The sequence below is a fragment of the Peromyscus leucopus genome, chromosome 1, assembly GCF_004664715.2.
Source record: "Peromyscus leucopus breed LL Stock chromosome 1, UCI_PerLeu_2.1, whole genome shotgun sequence".
NCBI classification, from domain to species: Eukaryota; Metazoa; Chordata; class Mammalia; order Rodentia; family Cricetidae; genus Peromyscus; species Peromyscus leucopus.
The window spans coordinates 121663248-121685226 of record NC_051063.1 but is presented as its reverse complement, the minus strand read 5'-3'; the positions used below and the strand labels follow the sequence as shown (position 1 = coordinate 121685226).

At 40.2% G+C, this 21979-nt stretch overlaps 1 pseudogene; it reads left to right on the top strand.

Moving 5' to 3' along the window:
• The first annotated feature begins 10504 nt into the window (after positions 1–10504).
• Positions 10505–13102, top strand: LOC119086391 (annotated as a pseudogene).
• Positions 13103–21979: the final 8877 nt, after the last annotated feature.

The window sequence follows — 21979 nt, the reverse complement described above, 5'->3', positions numbered from 1 at the left end:
GCATGTGAGTATCATATTCTTAAAATCACTTCCTGTTGTCTGGGGGTGACAACATCTTTAGGAGACCCTAAGAGAACTGGGATAATGGTCAAGTCCCAGGAGAGCTAGCTGTATTATTGTTTGTTTAGTCTCTGTGTGATGGGAAAGTGAAATGCCTATTTGAAGCCCTGGCTGAAGTCATCTATGACCCTGGACCAGTTTGGGAAACTGCCTTGAAATTGTTCTGAGTAGTTTGTATTCCAAAGCTGATCTTTGGGTGGTGTTTGTCAGCTTAGTCTTGTTACCACAACCCAGGTGGAATAATTATGATGGGGCCCCATAATCCTTTTGGAGACTTCGAAGGTCACTGTTAGGAATGGTCATAGTTCACTGCAGAAAACTTAAACATTTCAAATGTCACATGCAGCAGACCTCAGAGAGCTTAAAAGACCACACTTTATTAAATACATTTGGGGTACAGAAACTTAGTTCCTAGTTACCTGCTTTAGACTCAAGCCTGAAATCACATACCAGAAGCTAGATGAAGCCTTCTTCTAGAATTAGTTAGTACTTTATATGACCATTAATATCACAACAGAAAGTTCAAATATATATATATATATATATATATATATATATATATATGTTAATCTTATAGACTTTGAGATAATATTTGTACCTTAAGAAAAGTTTTTAAAAAGTCAAAATAAAACCAAAGGATTGTAGGTGGACTTTTCTGTCCTGCCAGCCGAAATAACCACACAGATGCTATGAGATGTCTTTCTGTATGCTGTGAATATATGTTGCTCCGATTGGTTGATAAATAAAGCTGTTTGGCCAATGATGAGGCAGAATAAGGTTAGACAGTACATTCCAACTGGAAAGAGAAGAAGAAAAGAGAGTGGAGAGATGCCAGCACCACCAGGAGAAGCAAGATATGAAGTACCAGTAAGTCACATCCATGTGGCAACTTATAGATTAATAGAAATGGGTCAAGTCATGAGAGCTAGCTGGCAAGAAGCCTGCTATAAGCCATGCAATTGGTAATTAATATTAAGCCTCTGAATGATAATTTTATAAGTGGCTGTGGGACCTGGGGGCCAGGCAAGACTAGAGAAACCATCTGACTACACACAGAGACTTATTATTAATTATAAATGCTTAGCTGATAGCTCAGGCTTGTTACTAGCTAACTCTTACATTTTAAATTAACCCATGTTCCTTATCTATGCTTTACCACATAACAATACCTTTTTTTTTCAACACAGCAAGTTCATCTTTACACCTTCTCATGACCTTCGGACTCCTCCTCCTTCTTCCCAGCATTCTCTGAGTCTGATTCTCTTGCCTAACCTTATCCTGCCTAGCTATAGACCAGTCAGCTTCTTTATTAAGCCAATCACAGTGACATATATTCACAAAATGTAAAGGAATATTCCACATTTCCCCCTTTTGGTCTAAATAAAACAGATTTTAACTTTAAAATAGTAAAATTACATACAACAAAAACAGTTATCAAGTAAGAATTATAGTTACAATATCCAATCCATTTGTATTTGGCAAATTTAGAGAAAATACTATCTTATCTTTCGAGTCTAAACTTTTATACTTAATTCCCTTTTTATAATAACTAAGGAAAACTTTAAGTCTAATTATATAGTCTTTAACTCCATCAAAGACCCCAGAAGGGTGTAATTTTATCTAATGACAGGGACAACTGGCTGCCTGGACAGTCACCCAAAGTTCTTCTGTAATGTTGGGGGCATTCAACTTCGGCCTCCAGGCCTAGTACATCTGACAGATATTTTTGAGAAGCAGGGAATCTGGAAGGACTGTCCTACCTTGTTTTGTCAAAGTTTAGCAGTTGCTTTAGTTTGCATCCTGCTGGACAGCATACTGTCAGCAACTGAGGCCAGGGAAGTTTCTTTGTCCAAGTGGCTAGCTTTTGCCATAAAGAAAGCAAACTCTACACAGAGATTTTTCAATCCTCATCATTCTCTTCTGAAGCAAATTGGTGGTATTAGGAGCAGACATGTCTCACTGTCATGAAAAGCCTTAGGTTATTAAGCATATTAAATGCCAAATTAGATCTTTGAAGTATTTGAAGAACATCTATATATCTAAATATATCTGTGTATGACCTTGAAAACATACCTAACATGACTGTAAATTTAACTATTATAAAAAGTTTAACTATTAAAAATGACTATTAATCTGTATTTCTTAATTATGCATTATATTTTTAATGAGCTGCATAAATATAATACCTTAAATAAGAGTATAAACATACATACAGTATAAGAAAATTACCTTTAAATTTCTATCAACAAATGAAAATCCATATCAATGCAAAATGTTTTAAGAATAGTAATTGTTTTTGGACTAAAGTAGATTCAATAATCTACCCTTTATTACTATACCATATCCCCCTTTTTTTCCTTTAGAAAGATATCTTTAAATTTAATGCTTTCGCTTAGCTTTCTTTCTGACTATGACCAATAACAACTTGCAATCAACTCTCCTAAACAACGACAAGCATTCATAACCTATTGGATAACCAAAACTCACCCATACCCCCATACCTCATCTCATAGGAATATGGGCATTTTTTAGACTACTTCCTGTTATCTGTGGGCACTGGTATCTTTGGGGGAAGCTTTAAAAAAAAAGATAATTGTGAGGTCTTGGTTGGAGTATTCTTTGAAGCTGAATCATCTCAGCCACCAGCATGTTTTGAATGCTGGATCACCTCGTCCATCCATTTTTATTGGTATCTGGTCCCCTTGCTCTGGAAATACATAAACTTTTAAAGATAACATACATATCTGTATTAATACAAGTATATTTGTACACAAGCCAGCCAAAGATGATTTTTTGTTTTATGTTTGAGCAAGTAAAATATAAACCACATGTCTTGTAGTTCTTCCAGGTTTATATCTTTATGTCTGTAGCCAGGACTTTCAGGAGTCCTTCCCTGATCAAATCTGATCCATATGAACCTGGAATGAATCCACAGCCTCTCATTCCCCAAAGTAACGTATCTTTTGACTTCCATTTTGAAGTCAAAATATTTAAAATATATGGGTTGGCTTAATCAGCAGTTTTCATATTCCAATGTGTCTTAGCACCTGTTGTTCCTTCATTAGCAATCAGAAAATCTAAAGACAACACAATAACATACAGGATCCAAACTGTGTGTGTTTCCCATTTTTACTTGGCTTATTATTTTTTTATTTTTTTTTACTTTACTCCTTTTTAAAGGATTTTACTTTATTATTTTTAAACTATTTTTTAATCTATGACTGTAGTTACCTTTTCTCTTCTCTCTCCCAAGCCTATGTGTATTTTTAAACACACTGTAACCTGTTAAGAGGTTTTTTCTGTCTGGATCTGTCTTCATTGAGCATCTGTTTTGTTCTTTCTTTGATTGCATGAGATGAATCTTAAAAAAAAAAAAAAAACTGGTATGTCATTGTTAAGCTTTGTGAATAGTGCTAACACATAGCAGTTGGCAGCTGGCTCCATCCCACAGGCAGCTGCCAGAAGATGCCTCTCTGCATTGCAGTCAGCATGAGAGACACGAGACTAAGAAGCCATGTTTGACTCTGTGCTTGTGTGTTTAGAACATTTTTTTTTAAAGCTTTCTCAGGTTTAATGTGATCAACATTGCCCCACATTGGGTGCCATATGTAGGTAGACTTTTCTGTCCCACAGAATTTGGCCAATTCCCAAATAGCCACACAGAGACTTATTATTAATTATAAATGCTCAGCCAATAGCTCAGGCTTGTTACTAGCAAACTCTTACATATTGAATTAACCCATATTTCTTATCTAAACTCTGCCGTGTGGTGGTACCTTTTTTTCAACATGGCAAGTTCATCTTGCTTCTCTCCGCATCTCCTTGTGACCCTCAGACTCCTCTTTTTTCCCAGCATTCTCTTAGTCTGGTTCTTCCACCTAACCTTATCCTGCTTAGCTACAGGCCAGTCAGCTTCTTTATTAAACCAATCACAGTGACATATATTCATACAGTATAAAGAAATATTCCACAAAGGGTTATGAGATTAGTAGCAATAGAACAGTCCTTTTATTTTGTATTTTTTTCCGTCCCATACCAGGTAGTTCTTCTCACATGAGACTGAGATTAAGATTTTGCTTTAACAAGCGTGCTTGAATTAGAGAAGGAGAGAGCTGCACTCCAACTCCAAAGTCAGCTTTAATTTTTAATTGAATTGGGACTACATAAAGACCATTTGCCTTATATGTCTGTATAGAAGAGCATAACAAACATCTGGGAAGATTTATGAGATTTTACCCTATTGGAGTGTACTATATTTTTAGGCCAATTTACTCCTTTTCTTGGGACATTTTCTCTGGATGATTTTCCCTTCTTCTTCAGATGTCTCATTTGTCCAGCAGTCTTCAGATTCATTAGTTGTTTGCTTTTATTCTCCTGGAAAGGCAAAAGCAAAACCCAGCTCCAACCCTAACTTTGGGGAGTTTCTCTTTTTGGCAGGTTATATCTGATCAAATGAAAAGCATTTGCTAGCTCTATAAGTTATTTTAGTTTGAATGGCTGCACTGTTAGATGAACTACTGCCTTTCCCAATCAAGAGAAATATCCTGTTTGAAACTCATCTCTATCAAGTTTTCTGGTATCCATAGCTTTTCTTCCCCTGTGGAAACAAAAGCAAAACCTCTTCCCCAATAGAAAACATATCTTGGTTTCCATTCTGAGGTCAATATAGCCTTAATGTATACAGTCTGATTCAATTCAGCAGTTTTTTTTCTTACTATCCAATGTCTCTCTACAGCTGTCATTCCTTTCTCATTGGCATTAAAAAATTTTAAAGTTAATAAAAAATTGTATAATCTATCTCTATAGGTCTTTATTACCCCTTTCTGTTTATTAAGCATATCTTTAAAAGTGTGATTGAATCTTTTTATAACTGCTTGTCCTGTAGGATTGTGTGGTATAGCTGTAATATGCTTTATGTTGTAATATGCAAAAATTGTTTTATTTTACTAGAGACATATGCTGGAGAACTACCAGTCTTAATTTGTATAGGCATTCCCATAATGACCATAACTTTTAATAAATGTGTAATTACAGAATCAGTCTTTTTAGAACTCAAAGCGGTTGCCCATTAAAATCTTGAATATGTACCTATGTTATGGTGCACATACTTTAATTTTCCAAACTCTGCAAAATGAAACATATCCATTTGCCAAATTTCATTTCTTTGAGTACCTTTTGTGTTACTTCCTGTAGATAATGGAATTTGATTATAGAAAGAACAAGTAGGACAGTTCCTTATAATTTTCTGGGCTTATCAAGTGATCTTTCTTCTCCAAACTTTGGTTATTAACATGGTGTTTCTTTTGAAAATTTGAGGCTTTTAGCACATTTCTTACCAATATATGATCAACTTCATCATTACTTTGTGCTAGAGGGACTGCTAGACCCATATGGGATCTGATATGTGATATATAAATTAATATATATATATATATTAATCACTATAATTTTTATATTTATATATATGGGATGATTTCTATTTCTAATTACTTTTTGTAATTGGATAAATAACGAAGCTAATTCTGAATCATCTGGAATAAGTTCAGCAGTTTTAATATGTAAAACAACTCTTTCTGCATATTGAGAGTACCTATATTAAGAGATTCAGGAAAATCTAACAATACCATGAGAATAGCATATAATTCCAACTTTTGAACAGAATTATAAAGGTTTTTAGTTACTTTACTTAAATTTTCTGATTTATTACCTGCCTTTCCTGATTTATTTGCATCAGTGTAGAATGTAGGGGCTTTCAGAAATTGCTGTTACCCATACAATGTGAGGAAGGATCCAATTAGTTAGCTTTATAAATTGAAATATCTTGCTTTGGGGATATTTGTTGCCAATCTCTTTCAAAAAATTACTGTAAGCTCTTTGTCAATGCCCATTTTCTGTCCATTATGAGGCAATTTCAGCATTAGTAAAAGGGCACCACAATTTTTGTTGGGTCTATTCCAGCTAATTGATGAAGTCCTAATTTTCTTTTCATAATCAATTTAGAAACCTTTTCTTCATAGGTCTTTAACTTTTTACTCTGTTTGTATGGTAAAAATATCCATTCTAAAATATTATCTTCCCTCTGCCTAAGAATTCTGGTGGGAGACTGCATAGAAGGTAAATAACTATAATACAATCAAACTCTGGGTCTAACAATCCACATGTACATCATGTAATTTCTTTCCTACCAAAGCCAATTCTGTCAATCTCAGTTGATAATTTTCTTTGACTATTTAAGTCCTTATCACCCAGTAAGGTTTGAAATAAATTACTTAGTTCTTGAGTTGTCAATCCAATTGTGGATTGTACCTAGTACTTCTTAAAAATCATTTGGAGTTCATAATTGATCTCTCCTGATTTATACATTTTGTATGTGAGTTTTCTACACACTTATCTTATATCCTAGGTAATTAATGGAATCTCCTCTGTAATTTTTTCAGGAGCAATTTATAATTCCCAATATGGCAAATTTTTCTTTACCTCTTAAAATATTTTTGTAAGATATCTGAGTCTGAGTCAGCTAGTAAGATAGCATCCATATAATAGCAAATTATAGATTGAGGAAACTGTTTATGAATTATTTCCAATGGATGTTGTATAAAATATTGACACAAGATGGGGCTGTTTAACATCCCTTGTGGAAAATCTTTCCACTGATAAGTAAGCACTGTGAAGGCAAATTTTTCTCTATTCTGTTCTTGTAAAGTTATAGCAAAAAAATTAATCACTATAATAGACCATCCTTTAGGTAATAAAGAAGGCAAGGGAATTCCAGGCTGTAAAGAGCCCATTGGCTGGATCACCTTGTTAACAGCTCTTAGATCTGTTGCTATTCTCCATTTTCCAGGTTTCTTTCTAATGACAAATATAAGAGAATTCCAAGGACTGGTCAATTCTTCAATATGTTGAGTATCTAGCTGCTCCTGTACCAGCTGTTCTAGTGCCTGTAACTTTTCTGATGTTAAAGGTCATTGTTATACCCAGACAGCTTTGTCAGTTAAACATTTTAAATGTAGGAATGTTGGTACCTTTGAAAGATTAGCAGCTGTTGTGCTCTGTTTATGTACAACCCAAATGGTTGGTGACTGTGCTTGATAATACCTTTTAACATTTTTTTCAGAAGCATACTTTAGTTTATGATTTGGTTTTAAGATTGGATGACTGTTAATCTGGGTTTTCCATTGCTGTAACAATTCATGTCCCCATAAATTCATTGTTATGTTAGCCACATATGGCTTCAATTTCCCTACCTGTCCTTCTGGCCTTATATACTTGACCTACCTTGTACTTTGTTTTACCTGAGATAAAGTTTCAATCCCTGGAAGCTGAATATTTAACCTCCTGAAGAGGCCAATCTAGATGCCAAAATTTTGGTGAAATTGTTACATCCACACCTATGTCTAGTAAACCTTCAATCACAATGTCATTTATTTGTATTTTTAGCTTTGGTCTTTGATCATTTATAGAAGCTTGTCAGAATACTTGTTTTATGATATCTCCTGAAAATGTTGTTTTTCCTAATGAAGTTATGTCATCCAAAGTAGTATGGCTTTTAACAACAGGCATTAAGTCTTTTAATTGCTCTGTGAAGGGGTTTCTCCAATGTGACAGGGAATGATTGAACCACATTGGGGCTTGCAAGAGGCCCCCTAAGGTGTTTCCTGATGGCAAAGGGTTACCTTTTCTGTTCCTTGTTGATCTGCATTTATTAGTGCAATGCTGGCCTTTGCCATACCTTCTGCATATTATAGAAGGTTGGGGCCTTCTGTTTGGATCATCCCTAGAAAAAAGATTGTTTCTAGGGATGCCTTGCCTACAATTTCTTTTCAGATGACCTTATTTACCACAATTAAAATATCTGACCTTTTGATTTCTTTAGAAATCACTTCTCCTATCCAATTATCATCATAAGTGTGAGATCCAATATTAGCCATATTTCAGATCCATTCATCTATGCATGCTGATCTTGCCTTTAAAGGCCTAATTACCCTTTTATATTTTGAATTAGCATTTTCAAGAGCTAAAGACTCAAATAATATTTGTCTAATTTCTGAATCTGATATCATTCTATTCACATCTGAAATCCATCTTCATAAAAAATCAGTAAAGCCTTCTTTTGGGACATGTATAATTTTTGTCAATGACTTAGTCCTCTTTCCTGATTCTTCAGCCCTGTCCCAAGCATTCAAAGCTGGTGTCTGGCATGTGTGATCGTCAACTCTAAACTGTCTTTGCAAATCAGCATACTGGCCTTCATTGAGAAGCTGGTCTTAGGAAGTTACACTATCTCTAGCCCCACTTTGATAATCTATGACCCTAGCTTCTTCTCTCCACCATGTATTCCATTGCAACTGAGGACCAGCTTCCAATATTGCTGAGCTAAGTCTTTCCAGTCTTGGGGAATTATTCTGTTCTGATTTGTCCATGAATTTAACATCTGTTTCACAAAGGGTTAATGCATACCATATGGAATGACTGTTTCCTTAAGTCTCTTTAAATCTAACATTTCTGTAGTATCCCAGCTAATGTTTGCATAGCCTTGGGAGAGTCTATCATTGGTGGTCATTCTTGTATGGTAACTGGATAAATGAAGGTTGGTTTTCTAATAACCTTGGGCTGTTCCTCTTCAGTTTTATAATGCAATGGTGCAGTAGGTTCTACTCTAAATTTCTCTCTGTGTGAATGTTTTTCTTAGTTTCACTAGTAGGCCTTTCTAAAGATTGTATCTTATTAGTTAATTTTTCATATTTGGCACTGATATCAAACCACTTTTTTAAGGATAAAACATGAATTACTAAACCGATAATGATTATAATCAACATTATGTCAATCCCAGATGAGTTGATTATCCCTTCATTTAATTTTGCCATTTTTAAACCATCCATTGTAGAACCATACAGAGACCTAACTCCCTGTATCATAATATTCACCATTCTTACCATGGGAAAGCAGTAGGACTAGCTCCAGTCAGCCCAGGCACTTGCACCAGGCCTCAGCGGAATGGAGAGCAATGGACATTCCAGGAAGCCAGTTCAGGCACTTGTGCCAGGCTGTGCCCAGAAGAGGATGGAGAGGCCTGAGAAGCAGATGCAAGGTGAAAACAGGCAGGAGAAGCCCATATGGTGGAGAAATGGCAGCTGTAAAAGCTGCCCCATGATCTCATCAGGTGTTGAATGTCAGATAAAGCATTTACCCTAATTATTCCCAACAAAAACTTGGGAGTCAAAAATTGAGATTAAAAACCTGACAAATCCAAAGAATAATGAAGGAATGATCAGCTGACCCCATTCTCCATGTCTTCCCCATCAAAAAGCCCAGCAAATCTTTTTTAAGCCCCTCCTTCCACCTACCTAGGTCTGTCTTTCTCTCCTCTATGGTTTGTTCTGGCCAGCTGAATGTGGACTCACCCTTGGAATTAAGGTTTAATTTTATTGGCAGTTTCGGAGTAGCAGTGTGAACAATTCTTCTGTGACAGCAAAGTTAGGAATGAGCTACACTTTTCTGATTTTCCCTTTGCTTCCATGTGCATTCTGGGTTCAGGCTTCCAGAACCTGAGGATGTATGAAACTTGTGGAGAAGGAATGGAGCAGATATTTTATTTTTAAAATTTATTTTTGAGATTGCAATTTGATTTCAACATACCTCCCTTCCCTTTCTGCACCCCCCCATCCCTCTCATGCTCTAACCCCTCTTTGCTCTCTTTCAAGGCTTCTTTTTAAAAATCAATTGTTAATGCATGCATATATGTTTTTGGCTATGCACATATATTTCTAAGTATAACCTGTTGAGTGTATATAATGCTACTTATACGGATGTTTCCAGGGCTGACCATTTGGCCCTGGACCACTAATTGGTGTGTTCTTCCCTGCGGAGGACACACCTCTCATTCCCAGCTTTACTCAGCTGCCTGAAGTCCTTTGTGGAGGGTTGAGGTCTGTGAGATTTTCCCAGTCCAGTTTTGATTTTATTTTGAGACAGACAAGGGGACTCACATTTCTTTGGAACACTGGACATAGATATTAAGGGTTGTTTAACTCACTTTGAGTGTCAATGAAACACTCTAAAGCTCTTGTTATGGGGCTGGAGAGATGGCAGAGTGGTTAGGAGTGCTTGCTGCTCTTCCAGGGGACCTGAGTTAGGTTCCCAGCATCTACTTTGGGCATCTCACAACTTCCTGTAACTCCTAGTCCCAGAGATCTGAGGACCTCTGCTGGCCTCCAAGAGCAGCCACACACATATGCACACACATAAAATAAAAGATCTCGTAAGCACCCCTGCTGATGTCCATTTTCCTATGAATAAACAAAGACTTTTTTTTAGGAGTAAGGTAATTTAACTCCCTAATTTGTAGGTGATGGACTCTCCTTTATTCCCCTGGCTGTTTTGAGTAGGGGTCAAACAGCAGGCTGGAACACACTTTTTAAACATTCCATGGTGTCTCAGCTACTTTTCCACTGCTATGATAAAACACCCATGACTGACTCGGCGCAGGCGGAGGGAGTGCTTGCAGGGGGTTGGCCTGGTGCAGTCCGCACCGTGGGGACGCTGCTGCGCGTGGAAGCTATTGCCCAGAAGAAAAGATGTTTGGTTTTCACAAGCCAAAGATGTACCGAAGTATAGAGGGCTGCTGTATCTGCAGAGCCAAGTCCTCCAGCTCTCGGTTCACGGACAGTAAACGTTATGAAAAGGACTTCCAGAGCTGTTTTGGGTTGCATGAGACTCGCTCTGGAGACATCTGCAATGCCTGTGTGTTGCTTGTGAAAAGATGGAAGAAGTTGCCAGCGGGATCAAAAAAAAAAACTGGAATCATGTGGTAGATGCAAGGGCAGGACCCAGTCTAAAGACAACACTGAAACCAAAGAAAGTGAAAACTCGATCTGGAAACAGGATGAAAAGCAACCAGATCAGTAAACTGCAGAAGGAATTTAAACGCCACAATTCTGATGCTCACAGCACCACCTCAAGTGCCTCTCCAGCCCAGTCTCCCTGCTACAGTAACCAGTCAGATGATGGCTCAGATACAGAGATGGCTTCCAGCTCTAATAGAACTCCGGTTTTTCCCTTTTTAGATCTTACCTACTGGAAAAGACAGAAAATATGTTGTGGTATCATCTATAAGGGCCGTTTTGGGGAAGTCCTCATCGACACACATCTCTTCAAGCCTTGCTGCAGCAGCAAGAAAGCAGCTGCTGAGAAGCCCGAGGAGCAGGGCCGGCGCCTCTGCCCATCTCCACTCAGGAGTGGTGACTGAGGTTCATGTAGAAGGGAACAAAGAGTGATTTGAACTTTGAAAAGACCACAAAGCAACAAACTGACCCTCCTATTTTTAACTTGGATACCTGCTATTCTGCCAAAAGACATTTTCTAGACTAGTTTTTAATGGGTTACCCGTCCCCCATCCAACAAACTCTGAAGCCAGTTTCTAGCTTACAAGAAAAAACTGTACATAATATTTAAGATGCTGAGTATTTCATAGGAAAGCTGAATGCTGCTGTAAAGTGCTCTTTAAGTCTTTTTTTTTTAATCCCCTTTAATGAAAAAAATTAGGGGATTTCAGGGGACAGAGATGGGATTTGTTGTGTGATAAACCATACGTAGTTTAGTCTTTCTGTGGAGAGGCAGTGGTTGGGGCATTTTAAAATGGCTGGGTACACTTGTTTTCCCTCATGATAATTTGTCATAACTCAATAGCATGACCTGCTCCTAGAGGTAGTTAAACATTTTTAAATGCTAAGGTGTTGCCAAGGTTCTGATGAATCAGACCTGTACTACTGATTATTAAGCAGGACAGAATGAGCTTTCTGCAAATAGCTTGAAGGAGGAAGCAATTTATGAACACAGGTAGTACCTGTCGCCTCCCTTCATCGTAATATTTGATAAAAGACTTTATGTGAACCTTATCAAACAGAACCAGAGCTCTTTCTGGGGAAGGCAAACCTGTAGGATGGGCAGGGTCCTATAGGGATAGTACCAAAGCATCACCACACGGTAGGGAACAGGTGGTTAGAAACTACTTAAACAGAATGTGTAAGTCCTGGGAATGCATGGGGCACAGTTGATGCTGCTTGGGGCACATTTCTTAGAGGGCTTGTAGTGTGTAAATAATTGACATTGGTGTTACACAACTGTCTGGGATTCACTGAAATCCACATGATTCAGTTCTATCTCTGGATTACCTCAGTTGACCTTTGTGGAGGTTTTATCTATAGAGTAGCTCTTTGCCTTGTCATAACTTTATTAGGGTTTGGGGTTTTGTTGTTTTATTTTTCTCCCACTATTTAAAGTTGATTAGAAGAAAAGAGTTGTGTGTTGAGGTTGGCTTCTTGGAGTCGGACTCCTGAACATCAAGATAGCTGAATGGAGCTCCTCACATGGAGATATCAGCAAGGGCTTCTCAGTTGAGCCCTACTGAAGTTGTCTGATTTCCTCTTCTCAAAATTCAGGAAAAACAATAGTGCCATTTTAGACCTCTCTCAGAGGGAGAGGTATATGGCTGCCTTAGTATTCTGTCACTCATAATTATTTTAAAAACTGGAGTTTTATTAAAGTCTGTTAGTGTTTCACAACAAGGAGGGCCACAGTTTGTGGCATCTTATAGTTTTATAGTTTTACATTGTGTGTCTCTTTCCTTTTTGGAAAACCTACCTAGTACAAGCCACCACATGCACGTGGGTTGGTTCTCCACGGCCCTTGACATAGTACAGAGTCCAGCCATTACCATTCTCCTGCGTTACTTTGACATGGGATTTTTTTTTTTTGTACATTTGGCTGCAGTATTGGTGGTAGAATATACTTTGATGGATCATCTCTACTTCTGTATTTATTTATTTATTACTAGACCTCAGCCACAGTCTTCTCCCCTCCACTCTGCCTGTAGGATGTACTGTATGTAGTCATGCACTTTGTATTAATATATTAGAAATCTACAGATCTGTTTTGTACTTTTTATACTGTTGGATACTTATAATCAAAACTTTTACTCTAGGGTATTGAATAAATTTAGTCTTATTAGAAAATAAAAAAAAAACACCCATGACTAAGGCAACTTATAGAGTGAAGTGTTTATGTGGTTCCAAGGTATCTATAAGAGTAGAGAAGGCATGGCAGCTGGCAGCTGGAGCAGGAAACTTGGAAAGCACATCTTCATTGACAAATGTGAAGCACTGGGGGTGAACCAGAAGTGGGGTGAAGCTATAAATTCCCCAAACTCACCCCTACACCCTCTCAAACAGACCACCAACTGGGGACCAAGTGTTCAAATGCCCGAGCTATTGGAAATAGTTTTCATTCAAACCACCATATATGTCCCCTGTGCTGGCTGGTTGTGTCTGTCAACTTGACACAAGCTAGAGTCATCAGAGAGAAAGGAGCCTCAGTAAAGGAAATGTCTTCATGAGACTCAGCTGTAAGGCATTTTCTCAATTAGTGATAATTGAGGATGGGCCCAGCTCATGGTGGGTGGTGCCATCCTGGGCTGGTGGTCCTGGGTTCTAAAGAAATCAGGCTAACAAGCCATGATGAACAAACCAGCAAGCAACTCCCCTCCATGGCCTCTACAACAGCCTCCTGCCTCCAGGTTCCAGCCCTGTGTATATTGGTGAAATTATTAAGGCCACTCCACATAGTTAAAAGGGAGGTTTATTTAGTGGCATAACTCACAAATGAAGGGAGAGGTAGGTTGCAGGGTCTGGGAAAGATGTAGCACAGTCCGGTGGTGTTCTCTGGAGAACTCTGCTCAGTCTACCTCCAGTGTCCAGGGTCCAGGAATCAAGAAAGGCGGCGCATCCGGATCTTGGGTCTTCAGGGTCCTCTCTTGGTCCCACCTTGTAGGCGTGACAGCTACTGAAGCCTCAATGGGGGTTGGAACTTCCAGATCAAAGCTGGAATGGCTACCCACTACATGCTTGAGTTCCTGTTCTGACTTCCTTCAGTGATGGACTATAATGTGGAAGTGTAAGCCAAATAAACCATTTCCTCCCTAACTTGCTTTTTGGGTATGGTGTTTCATCACAGCAATAAAAACCCTAACTAAAGCACTCCCCCTCGAAAACTACACAGCAACTGCAGCTGGCTGCTTTGGCTCCTGAAGGTGCAGCCTTGACCAGGGCTGTTTCAAGAGGTTTGTAGCATATCACAAGCTTTTTTGCTATCACAAGCCTTGGTGAACAGTACCTGACCCTGCTACTATTTCCCCCAGAGTGTTGCATTTATCTAATTATTCTTTATCAATAAAAAATCAGGAGTCAGATATCGGGGTAAGAACCTGAATGATCAGAGAAGAGGAGGAGAAGCAACCAGTGACTTCCTATCTCTTCTATTCCTGCATCCAAAAGAGCTGAAGTCCTCTCTAAGCCCAGCCCTACTACTTCCCGCCTTTCTGTCTTCAGTCCTCCAAAACCTCTATGGTTAATTGTGGTCAGTGAGTAGCTGGCTCTGCCCTCTGATTCAAAGCAAACTTTATTGTCAGAACATGATCAAAATATCACACACCACCAGCGGCTTACAGAAAGACTGCTGTTACTGACTGGTGCAAAGACAAATCTGCATTTGTAGGCTGGATGTGCTGTGATTGGTGCAAATGCAAACCTTCATTTACATGTGAGGTACATTGCGATCTTTTTTTTGAACACCCTTTCTCTGGGTATATGGGCTGGCTTTTCGGGCTTCATTGTTCCTTTAGCTGGGAGACATGCTCCTGGACCACTTTTCCTGGTGTTGTGTTAGACACAATAAAAGGTTTCTCTCCAGGGGTCATTTCTTGCTTCGATTTAGTAATAAATCGTTGAGTGATAACATAAAAAAGAAGAAGAAGAAGAAGAAGAAGAAGAAGAAGAAGAAGAAGAAGAAGAGGAAGAGGAGGAGGAGGAGGAGGAGGAAGAGGAAGAGGAAGAGGGAGGAGGAGGAGGAGGAGGAGGAGGAGGAGGAGGAGGAGGAGGAGGAGGAGAAGAAGAAGAAGAAGAAGAAGAAGAAGAAGAAGAAGAAGAAGAAGAAGAAGAAGAAGAAGAAGCAGGGCCAGTGAAGCAGCCGTGGCTGTGACAGCTGAGCAGCCACAGGGTAAGCTGCACAAGTGGTCAGGCAGCCGGCTCCTAGCAGCTGACAGAGAGGAGGAGCTGCTGAAGAAGAGGCAGCTGGACAGAAGGGCAGCCGGGGCAGAGAGAGAGAGGAGTGATGACAGAGGCGGAGAGATGAAAGAGCTGAGGCTGGAGAAGGAGAGAACGTTGCAAAGAGCCAGAGAAGAGAAACTGCAGCCCTGGTCACTGGCAGCGTCCCAGAGAGCTCTGAAGCTCCCTGAAGCCTGGGGGCCATAACACTGGTTACTACCAAGGGCTGGGAATTTCCGTACAGAAGCCAGCCAGAAGCGGAGCTGCAGGGTCTGCTGCAGGGTCTGCTGCCACTGCTGGGATGAGGAATCCTGACCTAGGCCTGCTAAGGAGCTTCAGTGCATCAGGGATGCGGGATGCTGGAGAGCGGTAACAGTAGACGCTCTGCTTGCTGCTCCTGTCTGATGCTGTCAAACGCTGAGGGACACCAGAGCTGCCCAAAGCAGCACATGGGAGCATCTGATGTCCCAAGATTTCTGTCCAAGTAGAGTCCAGGAATCTCAGCCAGCTGGTTGGTGACAGTTCTGCTTGATTTAATTTCGGATCAGTATCTCCCTTTTACTAGCTTTAAAGTTATCATTATTACTAAAGTTTGTTGTGGGGGATAGAGAGACGGCTCAGTGGGTAAGGGTGCTTGCTGCTTTGACAGAAAATGCAGGCTTGGTTCCCAGCACCTATGATGGACAGATCACAATTTCCTATAGCTCCAATTCCAGGGGCAACCATATAACTTCTCCTGACCTCTGAGGTGTGCACACACACACACACCACGAAAAGAATTATTTACAAATTTATTGCCCAGGTAATGAAGCAGAAGAGCATATAACAAGCAGAAACCTCTATCCAACACTCAACTTTCTCCAGACACAGAGTCTTTCATTTTTGACAAGCTCTTTTGGAGATATGGTTCTGGGTAAACCCACACATAGTCAGCACGAGGCTTGTTCCATAGAGTATCAATCTACAACTTACAAAAGAAGAACATAAAATGTGGCTGTCTGTTCACCCAGTGTATACATATTTAGCTCATTCCTTTTCTGTCACTCTACCACAGACCATTGTATGTATTTGAAAATTTGACAATTTTTCACAGGAAAGATTCACACTGTCTCTAGTGTTCTTGATTATGGGAAATCATGCTGAATGCATGTGAGCAGTCTCAGAAGTGATTACTCATATATAACTGTTCAACAGTGAATGCCAACCTCCATCCCAAAGTCTCAATGAGTTCATCATAATAAACATGCATGGTAAATAACAAACATGAGTGTCTTAGTTACTTTCCTGTTGCTGTGATAAGACATCATGACCAAGGCAACTTATAATAGAAAGCATTTCATTTGGGGCTCATGGTTCGAGTCCATGGTGAGGGGCATGGCTGTTGCAGTGGATAAGTAGACACAGCAATGGAGTAGTAGTAGTGGAGCATTTACATCTTGACTCACAAGCAGGAGGTAGAGAATATAACTGGGAATGACGTGGGTTTTGAAACCTCAAAGTCCATCCCCAGTGACACCTCCTCCAATGAGGCCACACCTCCCAGTCCTTCCCAAACTGTTCCACCAGGTATGGACCAAACATTCAAGTATATGAGCATATGGAGCATTCTCATTCAAACCACTACAATGAGTGACAGGATCATGGGTTAAATGCTCATCACTTCTTCCTCAGCTATGCTGGGTATGAGTTGACAGTTTGATCCTTGTGTTTGGTTTGTTTGGGATGAGGTCTAGCTATGTTGGCTATTCTCCCTTGAACTCCTAAGGCTCAAGAGATCTTCCTGTCTCACCCTCCTATGTTAATCTTCTTGACTGACTCCAAGTGTCACCCCATGGGTGTTGGTGTCTCTGAGATGTATAAATGCTGGCAGTCCAAATGACCCTGTTTACAATGAGAAGTGCTTGGATGCCCTTTAAGATTGCCTTCCCTCTGAGTCCTATAGAACACAGTCTTTGACATCTCCACAGACCCTGGCTCCTCCTCTCTAGAGTTGCCATTGCAATAAAATTATTTGGTGACATGTCTGTTTTTTCACTCTCAGTAGGCTGTGCATTCCTGAATCACTTTTATAACCCAGTCACCATTACTTGGCATTTTTTTATTTTTCATGTTAATGTTTTTTTCTTCCCTTTTTCCTCCCATCTCCACGTCTCTCTCTCTCTCTCTCTCTCTCTCTCTCTCTCTCTCTCTCTCTCTCTCTCTCTCTCTCTCTCTCTCACACACACACACACACACACACACACACACACCCCTCCCTGTCTCTCTTTTCATAATACAGGATCTCACTATTCAGTACAGGCTAGCCTTGAACTTGTGACTTTTCTTCTTCAAACCCTCAAGAGCTGGGTTTGCAGTCCTATGCCACCAGACCTGGTCAAACATTTTTAGTGTTATGATTGTTCTCCTGCCTTCTGATAGTCATGTAGGCATCTGAAAGCCTGAGGCATTTGGTTTTACTAACACCATTTCTGGAATGCAGGAGCTGCAATCCACCTGCTAGTTTCCGCTTGTTTGGACTTGCCTTGCACCTTGCACTCTGCCTGGAGCAAGCTCAGTTGAGACGCTGGAATGGCCGGAAGATGATGGCTCATGATGATGTCTTGTAATTCCCTCTGACACGTCCTCCCTCCAAGCCCCACCAGAGTGTTGCTCCCATCTCCACAAGGTGGGCTTTCTTTCCAGTGCTGAGCCCCTTCTAGTGTGGCTGTTTTCTTGTATTTGTTTGGCCTAGGACTGTGACCATGCTGGGTTCACGACATTTGTTCTTGAGTACAATTCAGAGATCTTTCTCCAGTAAAAATCTTCCATTCATAGAAGCCGCTGACTGAAAGATCCTGGGCCAACTTGAATTTTTATTAAGAACCAGTTCTTGCCCGGGGGCATTCTGATCCTACACACTCCACAGAATAACCATGGCTTATTGTTTCCAAAAGGGGCCGGCAGGGTTTGTCAGGGACTGAGTGGACTTGCAGCTGGCTAAAAAGGCTGTCATCTCTGCGGTCATGTGTCTCCTCTGGAAAAGTGGAACTCTGGAGAGTGATAGATGAGTACAGCTTAAGATCAAGCCTTGGGGACAAAAAAACACAACACATTGGAAAATGTCTGGCAAACACTGTCCCACAAAGAATGTTCTGGAATGGGCAGGTCCGCATATGCTCTGCAAGGGCCCTCCTGGCAGCCATCTGTGGTTAACAAGCAAGCTTCTCACTGACCGTCTGCTTTTGGCTCCTTTTCAGCCTTAAATAAATAAAGATGATTTATCATGTGAGACCAGGGAGTCTGCCTTTGTAAAATGTAAGTTTAGCACACTGGAAATCCAATGAGTGAGGGGGTGTCTGGAAAGCGAAGCGAGTCCTGCCTGCCATCATTGTCAGAGAGTCTCCTCTTGTACTTTGTTCTCCAACAGGTCTCTGGAAACAAAGGCCTCCCTTCCACTTCCTCCGAAACGCTGCTGAGAGCAGGGTTGTTCTGCGTACATGGTGATGGCTAAGCCCGAGCTGTTGGAATGCAGTGACTCTTCTTGCAATGACCCCTGTCTTGTGTGTGTGTGTGTGTGTGTGTGTGTGTGTGTGTGTGATGAAAACCCCTGTCTTGTGTGTGTGTATTGCATATTGTGTGTTTATTGTGTGTGTGTGTGTGCCTGTGTGATAAAGATAAGAGTTTCCCCTGAGCCAGCCCTATCCAAAAGCACCTGCCACCACTTCACTTCAGTGAAAGAAACAGTCTATAATATGTCCTATCCAATACTGTAGCCACCACCACCATGCTATTGGGCCCTTGATATGTGGCTCATGTGGTAGAGGGAGTGACTTTTATCTACATTGAAATTCTGTGAGTTGTAACAGAAGTAGCCACACGTGGCAGTGGCTGCTGTGTGGACAACGCCACTATAGACCATTCTGCTGTTTGTGGTTTCTCTGCCTTCACTGCCCACACATGCTCTCTTCTCTATTCAACCAAAGTTCCCCAGGCAGCCTCAAGGTATGCCGAAAAGCTTGCAGTTACCAAAATTACAGAGGCACATTGCCCAGAGCTTAATAGTCTTGTAGAGCAAATGAGGGTTCTGGTACAGTGTGGAAGTTCAGTAATGAGCTCATGCAAAGGAATATTCTAGAAATTAGGTCAAGTCCTATGTCCCAAGGGCATCTGTAATGGCTTCCCAAAGAGATGAAATTTAGTGATGTGTTCTGAAATTCTGGACCTTTATCTATTTTTCAGAGGAAGAGACTAGACTTGGGCCTCAAGCTCGAGTGAGCCCCAGCTTTCCTCACAGATGTGGCTTTTCATCAGGTCTTGGCAACAACCTAAGAAAGATCTGTCTCTGCTTTGGTATCATTAAACATCCATTAATCAGCCAATCACCAGGCAATAGATCAGTTAATCAAATCAAGCCAACAGAAAATATGTTTACAAGGATATATCAACATGCCCACACACCTACGACAGTCATCTAGTCCAATGACTTTTTAAGGGAACTAAGACATAGAGCAAAGCAGTGCAGGTGAGTTTGCAGCCCAGCCCCCCTCCCTCAGGAGGCTGTGAGCAAGAAGAGTCAAAGATTGGAAACAAGCGCTGCCTGAAGACAGTTCTAACGAAATTTGAATTAGACTTATTCATGTTTTATTGTGTGTGTCGGGGTTTGTCTGCATGCATGGATGTGCTCCACTTGCACATCTGTCACCCTCAGATGTCAGAAAAGGGTTCCGGACACCCCGGAACTGGAATTACAGAAGGTTGTGAGCCACCGAATGGGTGCTGGCATTTGACCCAAGCCCTTTAGATGAGCAGTTGGTGCTCTTAACTGCTGAGGCATCTCTCCAGCCTCAAGACAAATTTTTTGTCTCTCCTTCTTGATTTGAACTGTTTTTAAAAAGCACAGCTTAAAACAATAGGCATCTGGGCTGCCAAGGTTAGAGAGTGTTTGGTACAGACATTAAATGTGGGATTGTGTTTGTGTATTGCCAGGGGTTCACATTTTCCAGGGAAGACAGACTTTGTTGCTCAAACTGGTATGGACTTAACAGTTAAGGCTATCGAGCGCTTCAGTTGAAGCAGAAGAGAGGGTTCCTGTCACCCCTCAACCTTCATCCAGGAACACCTCCCTTCTGCACCATCATCAGCCAAGGATCCATGGAATCTCAGCTCCCTCTTTGCCTTCTACTAATCTTAGAGCATATGCTCATCAGAACCTCTACTTTCGCTCGCCTTATCTTAGATAACTCTAGTGATTCAAGCAGTGGATAATAAATAATGGAATAAACAAAATGGAATAAAGAATGCAAAAAGGACTAGAAGACCATCATTCTTAGAGGACACAATAGCAGACCGTAACAGATACCAGATAAACACATGTGAAGAGAGTCATGAAATCCTATAAGGAAAAACTGGGAGGAAATAAAAAAAAAAGTACCATATATTTTTGTTTTTTTGTGAAATATCTTAAATAGACACTTGACTATATATAATATATTAAGAAGATACAAAACAAAATAATGAGGAAACTCAGCTTAAGAAATACAGAATCTGCTTGGAAGGCAGAGGCAGATGGATCTCTGAGTTTGAGGGCAGCCTCATTTATAGAGGGAGTTCCAGGACAGCTGAGACTGCACAGTAAAACCCTGTCTTGAACCCCCACCCCAAAGGAGGAGGAGAAGAGAAGAGAAATACAGAATCTTTAGAAAGAAAACAATATAAATAAACATTTATATCTTTGTTTGGTTTCTGCTGCTGTGATAAACACCACCACCAAAAGCGATGGGGAGGAAAAGGTATTTACTTCATCATACACTTCCAGGTAACAGTTCATCACAGCTGGAAGTGAAGCAGAAACTGAAGCAGAGACCAGGAATGCAATGCTATTCACTGGCTTCTTCCTTCTGGCTTGTTCAGATGCCTTGGTTATATAACCCAGGTCCATTTGCCTGTGGATAGAACCTCTTACGTCAATTGACAGTTAAGAAAATGCCCTATGGGCATGCCCACAGGCCAGTCTGGTAGAGACAATTCCTCAGTTGAGATTCCTTCTTCCTAGATATGTATGTCTAGCTCAGTGCCAAGTTGATAGTCATATGACAAATATAAACATCTCATGCCTTATGTTTGAAAGCTAAAAGTTATTGTAAGACAACTATTCTCTGCGAAGCATGGTATAGAATCACTATGGTCACAATAAAAAATGAGTTATCTTTTTTAAAATATTAAAAATAATTCAACATTTTATTTTAAAAACAAAAAAGAAGCATTTACAATAAAGCTTTTAAAAATTTAATATCTATACTATGTTTAGGAATGTTCAAAAAAAAGTATAGTTCTTTAAAATAGAAAGAAAAGCCCAGAAATAGACTCAGTTAAATATAGAGTGCAATATTTCACATAGTACCAAGAAAACAATATTAATGGTTTGGTAAGTGTTGCCAGGATACCTAGAGAGGAGAAGTGGACAAGCCCATTCATGCAATGCTCTGTCTGCTCCTGACACCACGACCACAGGGCTTTGATGTATGTGTATCTCTTCATGGCTCACCATTGTGGATAGGAGAGACAGGCACAAGGACTACATTCACAGTGTGAAATGATGGGTGCTGTAGTGGGAGCTCTAAGGACACTTAGGAGAGGACTTATGCCAGGCTGGGGTGGTCGGGAGGAGAAAGGACTCAGATAAGGAGAACCCTGGGCTGACACCAGGCTTGTCCTGTCTGCACATTCACAGCAAAGTACTTCCTAGTTTCTAAATTTCTGATGAGTGTCGAGGTTTTCTTCATACTTGATTATATCATTTTTAATTTTTTAACATTTATTTATTTTGTGTGTTTGAGTGCTGT